The sequence below is a fragment of the Macaca mulatta genome, chromosome 8, assembly GCF_049350105.2.
Source record: "Macaca mulatta isolate MMU2019108-1 chromosome 8, T2T-MMU8v2.0, whole genome shotgun sequence".
Taxonomy (NCBI): Eukaryota; Metazoa; Chordata; class Mammalia; order Primates; family Cercopithecidae; genus Macaca; species Macaca mulatta.
Window position 1 is genome coordinate 90,063,404 of NC_133413.1, and position 14,917 is coordinate 90,078,320.

Sequence of the window (14,917 nt, forward strand, 5' to 3'; positions counted from 1 at the left end):
AAGAAGGTTAGAACACCAAGCAGATTTAACCCAAAGCAAATTATCTCAAGGGATTTAACAATCAAACTCCCAAAGGTCAAAGATAAAGAAAATATCCTAAAAGTAGTAATAGAAAAGAAACAAATAACATACAATGGCACTCCAATACCTCCGGCAGCAGACTTTTCAGTAGAAACCTTATAAGCCAGGAAAGAGTGGCATGACATAAAGTGCTGAAGGAAAAAAAAAACTGTTACCTTAGTATAGTATATCCAGTGAAAATAGATTTCAAACATAAAGGAGAAGTCGACTTTCCCAGAAAAATAAAAGCTGAGGGATTTCATCAATACATCCCACAAGAAATGCTGAAAGGAGTACTTCAATCAGAAAGAAAAGGATGTTAATGAGCAATAAATAATCACCTGAAGTTATAAAACTTACTGGTAATAGTAAGTACACAGAAAAACACAAAATATTATAACACAGTAACTGTAATGTGTAAAGTACTCTTATGTTAAGTAGAAAGGCTCAGTGATGAACCAATCAAAAGTAATAACTGCAACAACTTCTCAAGACATAGGCAATACAGTAAGATGTAAATAGAAACAACAAAAAGTATAAAAGCCAGAGGAAACGAAGTTAATGTGCAGAGTTTTTATTAGTTTTCTTTTTGCTTGTTTATGCAAATAGTGTTAAGTTGTTCTCAGGTTAAAATAACAGATTATAAGATAGTATTTGCAAGGCTTATGGTAACTTCAAGTCAAAAAACATACCGTGGATACACAAAAAATAAAAAGCATGAAACTAAACCATATCATCAGAGAAAATCACCTTCACTAGAGCGAGACAGGAAGGAAAGCAAGAAGGAAGAGAAGGCCACAAAACAGAAAACAAATAACAAAATAACAAGAGTAAGAAGAGTAAGTCCTTTTTTGTCAATAATAACATTGAATGTAAGAGAACTAAATCCTCCAATTAAAAGACAGAGTGGCTGAGTGGATGAAAAAACAAGACTCACTGACCTTTTGCCTATATGAAACACACTTCACCTATAAAGACAGAGATAGACTGAAAATAAAGGGATGTAAAAAGATATTCCGTTCCAGTGGAAACCACAAAAGGACAGGAATTGCTATACTTATATCAGACAAAATGGATTTCAGGACCAAAACTGTAAGAAGAGACAAAAGTTACAATATAATGATAAATGGGTCAATTCAGCAAAAGGATATAACAATTTTAAATATATATTCACCCAACACTGGAGCACTCAGATATACAAAGCAAATATTATTAAAGGCCCCAAAACAGTAGCTGGAGACTTCAACACCCAGCTACTTTCAGCACTGGACAGATCTTCCAGACAGAAAATCAACAAAAAATCAGGCTTAGTCTGTACTATAGACCAAATGTATCTAATAGATATTTACAGAACATTTCATCCAATGGCAGCAGAGTGGACATTCTTTTCCTCCAAACATGCATCATTCTCAAAGATAGACCACATGTTAGGTCGCAAAACAAGTCTTAAAACATTTAAAAAATTAAATACATAATATATATGTAATGTATATTTAATAGTTTAGTGTATATATTATGTTTATATTTATGAATACTTTTATATATTGTAAAGGCATATAACATACACATTTGTATGATAGGCCCATTAATTTTTATATTAAATATTTATTTATAAATGCATATATATTTTAAAGGCATATAGATTCAAAGACATGCCTATATTTATATCATGTATATTAATTTATGTATTATATATTATTTTCTATTTCTATACATTTCAAATTATATATTGGAAAATCATATTTCTTTATGCTATATACATTATATAATATGTATGCATATGAATTTATATATTACATGGTTAATTTTAAAGATATATTTGTATTCTGCTACCATTTTGTGACAAGCTAATTGCAGATATGTTGATTTGAGAATCTGGATTTTTTTTTAAGTGGTTGACTTTTATGCACATAGACAAAGACATCTTGGGATTCTTCCTAGAATCTTTGATGCCATGTACACTTGTGGAAATCACGATAAACACAATTCTTCAACTAATCAATAAAACCAGACGTATTCCAGGCATTACCGGTCCTCCCTTTACAGGCAAAATAAATGAGATTTTCTTCCAATTACATGTTTTCTTAGCAAAATAACTATTTTGAAGATGTCAACTTTACAATTTCCAAAAAAAAGTCTCCAAAATGCAAGTTGTTTTCTGACATCAGTACACGCATAATATATGAAAATCAAAAAACGAAGTCACTCAGACATCTGTACATTCACCCAACATACATTTTCCTTCCAGTTGTATGTTGAAGGAAAATGGAGTCGCTTCCAGTTCCTTCATTACTCACTTCAAATTATTGAAGTAAATGTCACCAATTCTAGAGCATTTGACATCATTTAACAGAAACTACAGCCGGGTGCAGTGGCTCATGCCTGTAATCCCAGCACTGTGGGAAGCCAAGATGGGTGGATCACTTGAGGTCAGGAGTTCAAGACCAGCTTGGCAACTTGGTGAAACCCCATCTTTACTAAAGATACAAAAATTAGTTGGGCATGGTGGTGCATACTTGTAGTCCCAGCTACTCAGGAGGCTGAGACAGGAGAATCACCTGAACCCAGGAGGAGGAGATTGCAGTGAGCCAAGACATGTCACTGCACTCCAGCCAGCATGACAGAGCAAGACTCTGTCAAAAAAAAAAAGAAAAGAAAAGAAAGAAAGAAAGAAAGAAAGAAAGAAAGAAAGAAAGAAAGAAAGAAAGAAAGAAAGAAAGAAAGAAAGAAACTCTTTTCTCACTCTGCTCCAAGCTACAAATAAGTTCCATGATTTCCAGAGCAAATGAATTCACCTGAATCACTGATTACATGTCTTCTTTTACTTGGCATTGCCGAAAGCAGTTATGTAGGAGACATCTAGAAAGCTAGAAATTAAAGGAAAGCTAAGTCTTGGTACAATTCTAGACTTCAATTTGAGTCTTTTTCAAATATCATTTTTTATCTGGTTTTGATTGACCAATATAATGGGCTCATTGGTTCTGAGGGCTTTATGCTTCCATTATATGTCTTTCCATAAAAGAAATACTTAAGCTTTTATGTCTCATCATAATTGTGGTAAAAGTAAAACGAATGAATGCATCGGCTAAATTATACTTTCTTTGCTTTAACATCTTAAACTTCACCTTAAGCCTAATACCAACAGAGATAGGTCTCCATAATGTAATACCCAAATAACATTTTAAATAATATCAGTGGAAAGTAATCATAGACATAACTTATCAAAGTTGGTGACTGTTAGTACAAAATAATTTAATAACATTTGTTTAAACTATAACTTAAATAGCATAACATTAAAAATAATTCTAATGAAGATAATATTCAAAATTCCAGAATGGGAGCATTGTTTCACCCAGCTCATTGTGAATCTCAACATATCCTGGAACGAACAGGAATTCACAAAAGTGTATAAACTGAAACCCAAACTCCTCATCACTTTATAACGACCCAAAGCAGCAAACACTTACTGAACAGTTGTTGAATGCCTTTGCCATCCCCATAGTTACAAAATTGAGTAAGATACCACTTTTATCCTTGAAAAATTTATAGTCCACTAGGAGATACATGTACTTAAAGTGATCATTTTGATATAGTATAATCAGGAAAATAAAGGTAAGTAAAAATTAGGCTATAGAAGCCTAGAAGAGGAGCATTGAGCCTTCAAGGAAAAATTCCCAGAGAAGATGATGCCCCAACCAAGACTTAGAAATGAAAATAACGAAGAAAGAAAATATGAAGAGGGCATTCTAGCTAGGGCAAACTTCAAGAACATAAGCATCCAAGTATGAAATAGCAGAATATATACAAGAAATAATTAACATCTCAAAGAAAAAGAGTGGGGAGAATGGTACAAATGAAACATTTTTGGAATCTAAAATATTTAAAACCTAACAATTAATTGGATGTGAGTACTGAGAGAGAGGAATTAGTCTAAGGTGACTTCCAGGTTTCTGTCTTAACTAAGGCTGATAGCTTACCTACCTCTTTATCTTCCATTTCTGCCCCAGCTCCCGCCACAGAAAACCTAATGTGTAATGAAGAGTAGATTTGCAGACAGAGTACGCCCACTCTGGAAAACCAGACCCACTATTTTTCGTCTATCCAAATGATACCCACTTTTCAGGGCCCAGCTTAAGTGCTGACTTCCTCACTGAGGACTTTTCTATCCATCGCCACCTTCAAGACTTCTTTGTTCTCTCCTTACTCTGACCAAGCAAATTATCTGATGTCTAAAATCACACATTTGGGGATTCATCATAAATTCCTCTTTCAGTATATTAGGCCATTTTTTGCTTTTCAGAATAAAAGTAGCCTAATGATCAGGGTTAGTTGAATTTTTAAAATAATCTTTTATGAATTAAATTCTTCAGATGTGAAGGGTATAAACGAAATAAAAAAAATAACTTCAAATACCATCACCAGAGACAAACATCATTCAGAGTTTGCTATGTATACTTCTAGACATATCCTAATGAGTATATGATTTTACATAAGCAGACTGAAAAGTCTAATACTCTTCACAAACAGCTTTTTTCTCTCCATGACATGTTAATTGCTTTAGATACATACCACTTATTTAAAAGCTGCAGAGTGTTCCATTTTATAGATGTGCCCTGTTTCTTCTTTGCCATTTTTTCTCTAATGTCTAAAGCTTAGATTCTTAACATTTAATATTACTTATTTAGTAATACATGTATTTAAGGCTGTAAATTTCTCTTTAAGCGCTGCTTTAGCTGCATCACAAATTTTGGTATGTTGTGCTTCCATATTACTTATTCCAAAATAAAATTCATTTGGATTTCTTCTTTGACTAATAGTTTACTCACAAGTGTATTGATTAAATTCCAGACACAGGAATTTTATAAATTATCTTTTAGCTATTTATATCTAGTTAATTCTGCTGAGGTTCAAAAACATGCTGTTTATGATTTTAAATTTTTGAAATGTGTTAAAACTTGCTTTATGGCCAGTATGCTAAATTTTGATAAATTGTCTATATATACTGTAAAGAATGTGTATTTTTTTAATTAGTAGATAAAATGTTCAATAAATGTTAATTAGGTCAATTAGATTTGTAACCCATGTCACTGAAATCTTCTATATCCTTATGGGTATTTATCTTATTTGTTCTATCAGTTATCAAGGCAGTTGTTTAAAATTTCCTACTATGACATTGGATTTATCTATTTGGGTTTTAAATTCTGTCAAATTTTGTGTTCTTTATATTCTTTTCTCTGCTGCCTGAATCAGCAATGTGTTCTATATTTTGAGGTTGTTCTTAGGTGCACACAAGTTTAGAATAGCTACACTTTTCTGTCAAGTTGAAGCTTTTATTAGTATTAAATGTATCTTACGTCTCTAGTAGTTCTTTTTTCATTGCTGTCTAATTTGCTTGATAACAATATAGACACAGTATCTTTCTTTTACTTAGTATTTATTGCATAATATATGTTTTTTCATCTTATTATTTTCAATCTTTGCTATATCCTCATATTTGTTTCTTTTAAATAAGTAGGTAATTAGGTTTGGAATTTACCTAGTATGTTATGCTTTGCCTTTTATTATTTAGTCACTTACACTTGATGTTAATATATTTGATTTACACATAATGTAACTTACACATATTAGTATATTTGACTTTAAACCTACTATGCTGTTGTTTTTTCTGTTTCTGCTTCTTTACTTTCTTGCCTGATTTAGGGTTGATTATACATATTTATAATTCTATTATTCTCTTTTATTAGCTTGGTGCTTATGCATTGTCTTAATGATCTTTTAGTGGTCACCTTAGAAATTAAAGCTTGCATCCTTGACTCATCAAAGTCTAATATAAATTAATACTTTTGCCACTTCCCAGACTGTAAAACTTTAGAACATTTCAACTCCATTTACCCTTCTGCATTTTGTGTTACTGTTATCTTTTAACTTTGAGACTTCACGATCCATTATTGTCATTGTTATTTGATGTCAAATTTTATACTTATGCCCATATTTACACTTTGCTTGCTCTTTACTTTCTTTACTTCTCTGATGTTCTATCTAGGATAATTTACTTTCTTTCTGAAAAGCATTTTCCCTTAGAATATATTTGGTTTTCTCCAGCATGGGTTTATCTAAAAATATATTCATTTTTCCATGAGTATGGAATTCTATTTGGAAGTTGTATTCTTTCAGGAGTTTGAAGATTACATTCCATTATCTTCTGGGTCCCACTGTTTCTGTTGAGAAGTCAGTTTTCCTTGTTGCTTCCTTGATGGTAATATGCTTTTAAACTTTTAATAACAAAGTTAAAATATTGTCTTTATATTATTTTCTTTGGCTTTTAGTAGATCTGTTATAAAACATCCTGCTTATCCTTCATCAGTTTTGAAAAACTTTCAGCATTATATCTTCAAATATTGCTTCTATGCCATTCTCTTTCTCATTACACCTATGTTAAACCATTTGATTATATCCTATAGGTTTGTAGAATTAGATAGATAGATAGATAGATAGATAGATAGATAGATAGATAGACAGATATAAGACATATATCCAATATATCTTACGTATTTTACTATTGTTATATTTATAGTATTCATCTTTGTTAATTTTATCCCGAATGCACACACAAGGTGTTATCCTTCCTGAAAGAGAATTTACATTTTCTTCTGGATATTTGCACAATAAAGGCATGAGCAATTTGAGGTTATTTTAATCCAATGAGCAATTAAGCTTATTGAAGCTGGGATTTAATCATCCTGAGGAATGTCTATTGAAATTTTCCCTTACTCCTAAGGTGTCGCCCTTCTAATTCTCAACCAAAGACCAAGAGTTTTCACCAGAACCCAGCCTTCCCTCTCAAGTACTGGGTCCAATTTTTGCCCCTTCAAATTCAAAAGAATAAAATTAGACCTTATTTTAAACCATCAGCTCTAAATGGATTAAAGACCTGAAACTATAAAACTCCTAGGAAAAGACATTGATTGGTCTAGGCAACAATTTATTGGATATAATACAACACGCACAGTCAACAGAAGAAGTGGAAATAGACAAATGGGGCTACAACAAACATTTAAAAATCTACAAAGCACAGGAAACAATGAACAGAGTGAAAATACATCTATAAGATGAAAGAATATAACTGTAAAAATCATATATTTGAAGAAGTTAGTATCCAGAATATATAAAGAACTCCTATAACTAAACAACAACAACAAAAAATTCAATTTTAAAATGGGCAAAGGACTTGAAGGCAAGAGAAAGAATAAATTGCATCCAAATTGGAAAATAAAAAGTCAAACTATTGATGTTAGCCAATGGTAGAAAACCCTAAAGATGCCTCCAAAAGACTCCTAGATTTAATAAACAATTTAGTAAAGTGTCAGGTTACAAAATCAATGTATACAAATCATTAGAACCACTGCACACCAACAACAACCAAACTGATAATCAAATCAAGAACTCAACTCCTTTAACAACAGCTGAAAAAAATAATAAAAAAAAAAAACAAGAATATACTTAACCAAGGAAGTGAAAGATCTCTACAAGGACAACCACAAAACACTGCTACAAGGAAACATAGATAACACAAACAAATGGAAACATATCCAATGCTCATGGATTGGAAGAATTGATATTGTGAAAATGACCATACTGCCCAAAGCTATCTACAGATTCAGTGCAATTCTTATCAAAATGTCAATATCATTTTTCATAGAATTAGAAAAAAATCCTAAAATTCGTATGTAACCAAAAAAGAACCCAAATAGCCAAAGCAATTCTAAATAAGAAGAACAAATCTGGAGGCATAACATTACCAGACTTCAAATTATACTAAAGGCTATAGTTACCAAAACAGAATGATACTGGCATAAAAGTAGGCACATAGGCCAGTGGAATAGAGTGGAGAATGCAGAATTAAAGCAAAATACTTAAAATTAACTAATCTTTGACAAAGCATATAAAAATATAAATTGGGGAAAAGAAACCCTATTTAATAAATGGTGCTGGGAAAACTGGCTTATATGCTGCTGGTAGGAATGTAAATTAGTACAACCACTAAGGAAAACAGTACGGGTATTCCTTAAAGAACTAACAGTAGATCTACCATTCAATCCAGCAATCCCACTGCTGGGTATCAATCTAAAGGAAAATAAGTCATTATATGAAAAAGACACATGAATATGTGTGTTTATTGAAGCACAATTCACAATTACAAAGATATGCAACAAATCTAAGTGCCCATTAAACAATGAATGGATAAAGAAAATGTGGTATATATACACCATGGAATAATACTTGGCCATAAAAAGAAACAAGATAATGTTTTTTGCAACAACTGGGATGGATCTGAAGGCCATTAATCTAAATGAAGTAACTCAGGAATGGAAAACCAAACAGCATATGTTCTCACTTATAAGTGGGAGCTAAGCTCTGAGTACATAAAGGCATACAGAGTGATATAATGGACTTTAGAGACTCAGAAAAGAAAGGGTGGAAGGGAGGTAAGGAATAAAAAGCTACACATTGGGTACAAGGTACACCACTCAGGTGAAAGGTGCACCAAAATCTCAAAGTTCACTGTTGTACAATTCATCCATGAACCAAAAACCACTAATACCCCAAAGCTACTGAAATTTTAAAATCTATTTAATTATAAGATAATTATAAGATGTTAAAATAAAGATAAGATAAAATAAATAATATGAAATAAGATAAGATGATAAGATAAAACGAATGTTTTTGCTTTTAACTTTTATACTAGAGCTAAAAGTGATTTATACATCACCATTTCAGTGTTACAGTATTCTGTATATGTCTATATATATTTACCTTTGCCAGTGATTTGTATATGTGTGTGTTGCTGTTTCATTTCAAATTGCCTTTCATTCAACTTGAAGCATTTATTGAAGTACCATTAGCATTTCATGTAAGATAGGTCTAGTAGTGATGCTTATTTATTTAAATACATTTTTTCCTTTTTTTCTTTCTCATCTTTCTGGTAACCCCAGCACATTCTGAAGGACAGATTTCCCATGCATAGTATTCTTGGCTGGCAGGGTTTTTTTTCTTTCAAGACTTTGAATGTATCATTCTACTCACTTCTGGCCTTCAAAATTTTCTGCTGAGAGATAATGAATAGCATTACGAAGTCTCCCTTGTATGTGACAAGTTATTTTACCCTTTATGCTCCCAAATAATTATTTGTCATTATCTTTTGATAACTTAATAATAATGTGACTCCATTGCTGTTCTTTGTACCTTTGTATTGGTGGCTGCAAATCTGAAGAAATGCAGCCACCTCTACCAATCTTTATGGACTGGTTTCACAGGGCAAGATCTTCACCAATCAGCCTAGCTAGAGACTCTGGAAGCTGGTTAAACCTTTTCTATGTGTCTTCTCTTTACTTGTGCACATAAATTCTTAAATAAAAGAATTTACCAATTTCTTTTTTTTAAGAGCCCATCGTATCTTGCTTCCTCTGGTATCTGACTTCAATATCAATATCAGGGTCAGGACTTACAGGCACACTTCATTCATCTCCCTCTCCCTGTGGAGAAGCCATTGAGTTCTATGCTTTCTCCCTATCTTGCAAAGCCATTCTTGGCATAGTAAGCTACCAGCCCCTTTTCCTTTGTTTTTAGCTGCCCCTACCAAACTAAGCTACTTCTGTCAACACTCTGGGTAAAGTGAGACGGAAACCAGTCCCTCAGGCCGTATATTGAAAGTCCAAGATGCTGAAAACACACTCCATCCTCTTCCTCCCTTCTGAGGGAGAAGTCACAGGGCTGTGTGCCTTCTCTCAATCTTACAGAGCCATGTCAGCAGCAATAGGCTATCAACCCCTTTCCTTTGTTCTTAGTTTACTGCAAGTTATCTGAAATATGCCAGTTTTGTCCATGCTTCATGTGAGGCAAGACAAAAAACAGACCTACGGAAACATACTGAAAAGTCTGGGACATGGATGCACATGCTGCTCTCTCTTTCCCCCAAGGGAGAAATCATGGGCTGAGGCAATCTCTCTTAGTGGTGAGTGTGCTGGGTTGAGCAGGAGCTGACACAGGTAAAGAAATATTGTTCTTCATACCTGTTTCATTGTAGCTGTTCTTGGTCTTTTGCTCACCTAGGGTGTTTAACTTTGCAATTGAATTCTAGACTTCTCATAAAGGTATTATGGTGCATAAATCACTGTTAAATCCAATCTACAGGAGGGCAAGTACTGAGACGTCCTATTCTACCATCCTCCTTACATCACTCTCCAAGGCAGGTATTTCAAAATCTTTAAAGCCCCATTTTGTAAATGGCAAAATTGACATCCAGAGAGGCTAGATAATTTAGCTATGTCAAACAAACAGAAGTAATGGAGCCAAAATTTTAATTCATGTAACTTGACTAAAACGTCAACAGCTTAACAACTCTTCACCACTGCTTGCTATTTACCAATTTTTTCCTATTTATTAAAAAATATGCTTTCTTACACAGAAATCATTATTCATTTTTAACCTTTAATAATATATTTTTAGAAATGAAATCACCAAGTGAATGGCACAACCATTAGGAACATTGATAAATATTAGCATACAGCCTTTCATTTTAGCTAAATAAAATTTTCAAACTAAGTATCAATTAATAGCATAACTATTTTCCATACTTTTCAATCTAAGAACTTAAAAATGATACTCAATTTTTTATTTGCTCCTCTAGTTATTAGATTGAAAATCTTTATATGTGTTAACATGCCACTTTTTGGTTTGGTTTGTTTTGTCTTTAACTTTTATTTTAAGTTCAGGGGTACATGTGCAAGTTTGTTATAAAGGTAAGCTCATGTCATGGGAGTTTGTTGTACAGATTATTTTGTCAGCCAGGTATTAATCCCAGTAGCCATTAGTTATTTTTCCTGATCCCTCCCTCCTCTCTCTTTTATTTTTTCTTTTCTTTCTTTTTATTTTAAATTATACTTTAAGTTCTGGGGTACATGTTCAGAAGATACAGGTTTGTTACATAGGTATACAAGGGCCATGGTGGTTTGCTGCACCCATCAACCCATTATCAACATTAGGTATTTCTCCTAATGCTATCACCTCCTAGACCCCCACCCCCTGACAGGCCCCGGTGTGTGATGTTAGCCTCCATGTGTCCATGTGCTCTCATTGTTCAACTCCCACTTATGAGTGAGAACATGCAGTGTTTGGTTTTCTGTTCTTATGTTAGTTTGCTGAGAATGATGGCTTGTAGCTTCATCCATGTCCCTGCAAAGGACATGAACTCATCCTTTTTTATGGCTGCATAGTATTCCATGGTGTGTATGTGCTACACTTTTTTATCCAGTCTATCGTTGATGGGAATTTGGGTTGGTTCCAAGTCTTTGCTATTGTGAACAGGGCCACAATAAACATACATGTGCATGTGGCTTTATAGTAGAATGATTTATAATCCTTTGGGTATATACCCAGTAATGGGGTTGCTGGGTCAAATGCTATTTCTAGTTCTAGATCCCTGAGGAATCACCACACTATCTTGCGCAATGGTTGAACTAATTTACACTCCCACCAACAGTGTAAAAGTGTTCCTATTCCTCTGCATCCTCTCCAGCATCTGTTGTTTCCTGACTTTTTAATGATTGCCATTCTAACTGGTGTGAGATGGTATCTCATTGTGGGTTTGATTTGCATTTCTCTAATGATCAGTGATGATGAGCTTTTTTTTGTATGTTTGTTGTCCACATAAATGTCTTCTTTTGAGAAGTGCCTGTTCATACCCTTTGCCCACTTTTTGATGGGGTTGTTTTTTTCTTGTAAACTTGTTTAAGTGCTTTGTAGATTCTGGATATTAGCCCTTTGTCAGATGGATAGATTGCAAAAATTTTCTCCCATTCTGTAGGTTGCCTTCTCACTCTGATGATAGTTTATTTTGCAGGGCAGAAGCTCTTTAGTTTAATTTGATCCCGTTTGTCAATGCTGACTTTTACTGCCATTGCTTTTGGTGTTTTAGTCATGAAGTCTTTGCTGATATCTACGTCCTGAATGGTATTGCCTAGGTTTTCTTCTAGGGTTTTTATGATTTTAGGTCTTACGTTTAAGTTTTTAATCCACCTTGAGTTAATTTTTGTACAAGGTGTAAGGAAGGGTCCAGTTTCAGTTTTCTGTGTATGACTAGCCAAATTTTCCCACACCATTTATTAAATAGGGAATCCTTTCCCCATTGCTTGTTTTTGTCAGGTTTATCAAAGACCAGATGGTTGCAGATGTGTGGTGTTATGTCTGTGGCCTCTGTTCTGTTCCGTTGATCTATATATCTGTTCTGGTACCAGTACCATGCTGTTTTGGTTACTGTAGCCTTGCAGTATAGTTTGAAGTCAGGTAGCATGATGCCTCCATCTTTGTTCCTTTTGCTTAGGATTATCTTAGCTATGTGGGCTCCTTTTTGGTTCCATATGAACTTTAAAGTGGTTTTTTTCCAATTCAGTGAAAAAAGTCAACAGTAGCTTGATGGGGATAGCATTGAAGCTATAAATTACTTTGAGGAATTATGGCCATTTTCAAGATATTGATTCTTCCTATCCATGAGCATGGAATGTTTTTCCATTTGTTTTGTGCCCTCTCATTTCCTTGAGCAGTGGTTTGTTGTTCTCCTTGAAGAGGTTCTTTACATCCCTTGTAAGTTGGATTCCTAGGTATTTTATTCTCTTTATAGAAAGTGTGAATGGGATTTCACTCATGATTTGGTTCTCTGTTTATCTATTATTGGTATATAGGAATGCTTGTGATGTTTGCACATTGATTTTGTATCCTGAGATTTGCTGAAGTTACTTATCAACTTAAGGAGATTTTGGGCTGAGATGATGGGGTTTTCCAAATCTACAATCATGTCACCTGCAAACAGAGACAATTTGACTTCTTCTCTCCCTATTTGAATAACCTTTATTTCTTTCTGTTGCCTGATTGCCCTGGCCTGAACTTCCAATACTATGTTGAATAGGAATGGAGAGAGGGCATCCTTGTCTTGTGCCAGTTTTCAAAGGGAATGCTTCCAGCTTTTGCCCATTCAATATGATACCGGCTGTGGGTTTGTCACAGACAGCTCTTGTTATTTTGAGATACGTTCCATCAATACCTAGTTTATTGAGAATGTTTAGCATGAAGTGGTGTTGAATTTTCTTGAAGGCTTTTATGCATCTATTGAGATAATCATGTGCTTTGGTCATTGGTTATGTTTATGTGACGGATTGCATTTATTGATTTGCATATGTTGAACCAGACTTGCATCCCAGGGATGAAACCAACTTGATCATGGTGGATAAGCTTTTTGATGTGCCGCTGGATTTGGTTTGCCAGTATTTTATTGAGAATTTTCTTTTCTTTTTTTTTTTTTATAGTAGAATGATTTATTTTTATTTATTTATTTATTTTTATTATTATACTTTAAGTTCTAGGGTACATGTGCATAACGTGCAGGTTTGTTACATATGTATACTTGTGCCATGTTGGCGTGCTGCACCCATCAACTCGTCAGCACCCATCAACTCGTCATTTACATCAGGTATAACTCCCAATGCAATCCCTCCCCCCTCCCCCTCCCCCTCCCCATGATAGGCCCCGGTGTATGATGTTCCCCTTCCCAAGTCCAAGTGATCTCATTGTTCAGTTCCCACCTATGAGTGAGAACATGCGGTGTTTGGTTTTCTGTTCTTGCGATAGTTTCACATCAATGTTCATCAGAGATATTGGCCTGGAATTTTCTTTTTTTGTTTTGTCACTGCCAGGTTTTGGTATCAGGATGATGCTGGCCTCATAAAATGAGTTAGGGAGAATTCCCTCTTTTTCTATTGATTGAAATAGTTTAAGAAGGAATGGTACCAGCTCCTCTTTGTACCTCTGGTAGAATTTGGCTGTAAGTCTGTCTGGTCCTGGACATTTTTTGGTTTGTAGGCTATTAATTACTGCCTCAATTTCAGAACTTGTTATTGGTCTATGCAGGGATTCAACTTCTTCCTTGTTTAATCTTGGGAGGCTGTATGTGTCCAGAAGTTTATCCATTTCGTCTAGATTTTCTAGTTTAGCATAGAAGTGTTTATAGTATTCTCTGATGGTAGTTTGTATTACTCTGAGATCAGTGGTGATATCCCCTTTATCATTTTTTATCGTGTCTATTTGATTTTTCTCTCTTGTCTTCTTCATTAGTCTGGCTAGCAGTCTATCTGTTTGGTTGATTTTTTCAAAAAACCAACTCCTGGATTCATTGATTTTTTTAAGGTTTTTTCATGTCTCTCTCTCCTTCAGTTCTACTCTTAGTTATTTCTTGTGTTCTGCTAGCTTTTGAATTTGTTTGCTCTTGCTTCTCTAGTTCTTTTAATTGTGATGTTGTTTATTTTAGATCTTTTCTCCTTTCTCTTGTGGGCAGTTAGTGCTATAAATTTCCCTCCACACACTGCTTTCAATGTGTCCCACAGATTCTGGCATGTTGTGTCTTTGTTCTCATTGGTTTTAAACAACATCTTCATTTCTGCCTTAATTTCATTATTTACCCAGTAGTCATTCAGTAGCAGGTTGTCCAGTTTCCAAGTAATTGTGCAGTTTGAGTGTGCTTCTTAATCCTGAGTTCTAATTTGATTGCACTGTGGTCTGAGAGACTGTTTGTTATGATTTCCATTCTTTTGCATGTGCTGAGGCATGTTTTATTTCCAATTATGTGGTCAATTTTAGAATAAGTGTGATGTGGTGCTGAGAAGAATGTATATTCTGTTGATTTGAGGTAGAGAGTTCTGTAGATGTCTATTAGGTCCATTTGGTCCAGAGCTGAGCTCAAGTCCTGGCTTTCCTTGTTAATTTTCTGTCTCATTGATCTGTCTAATATTGACGGTAGGGTGTTAAAGTC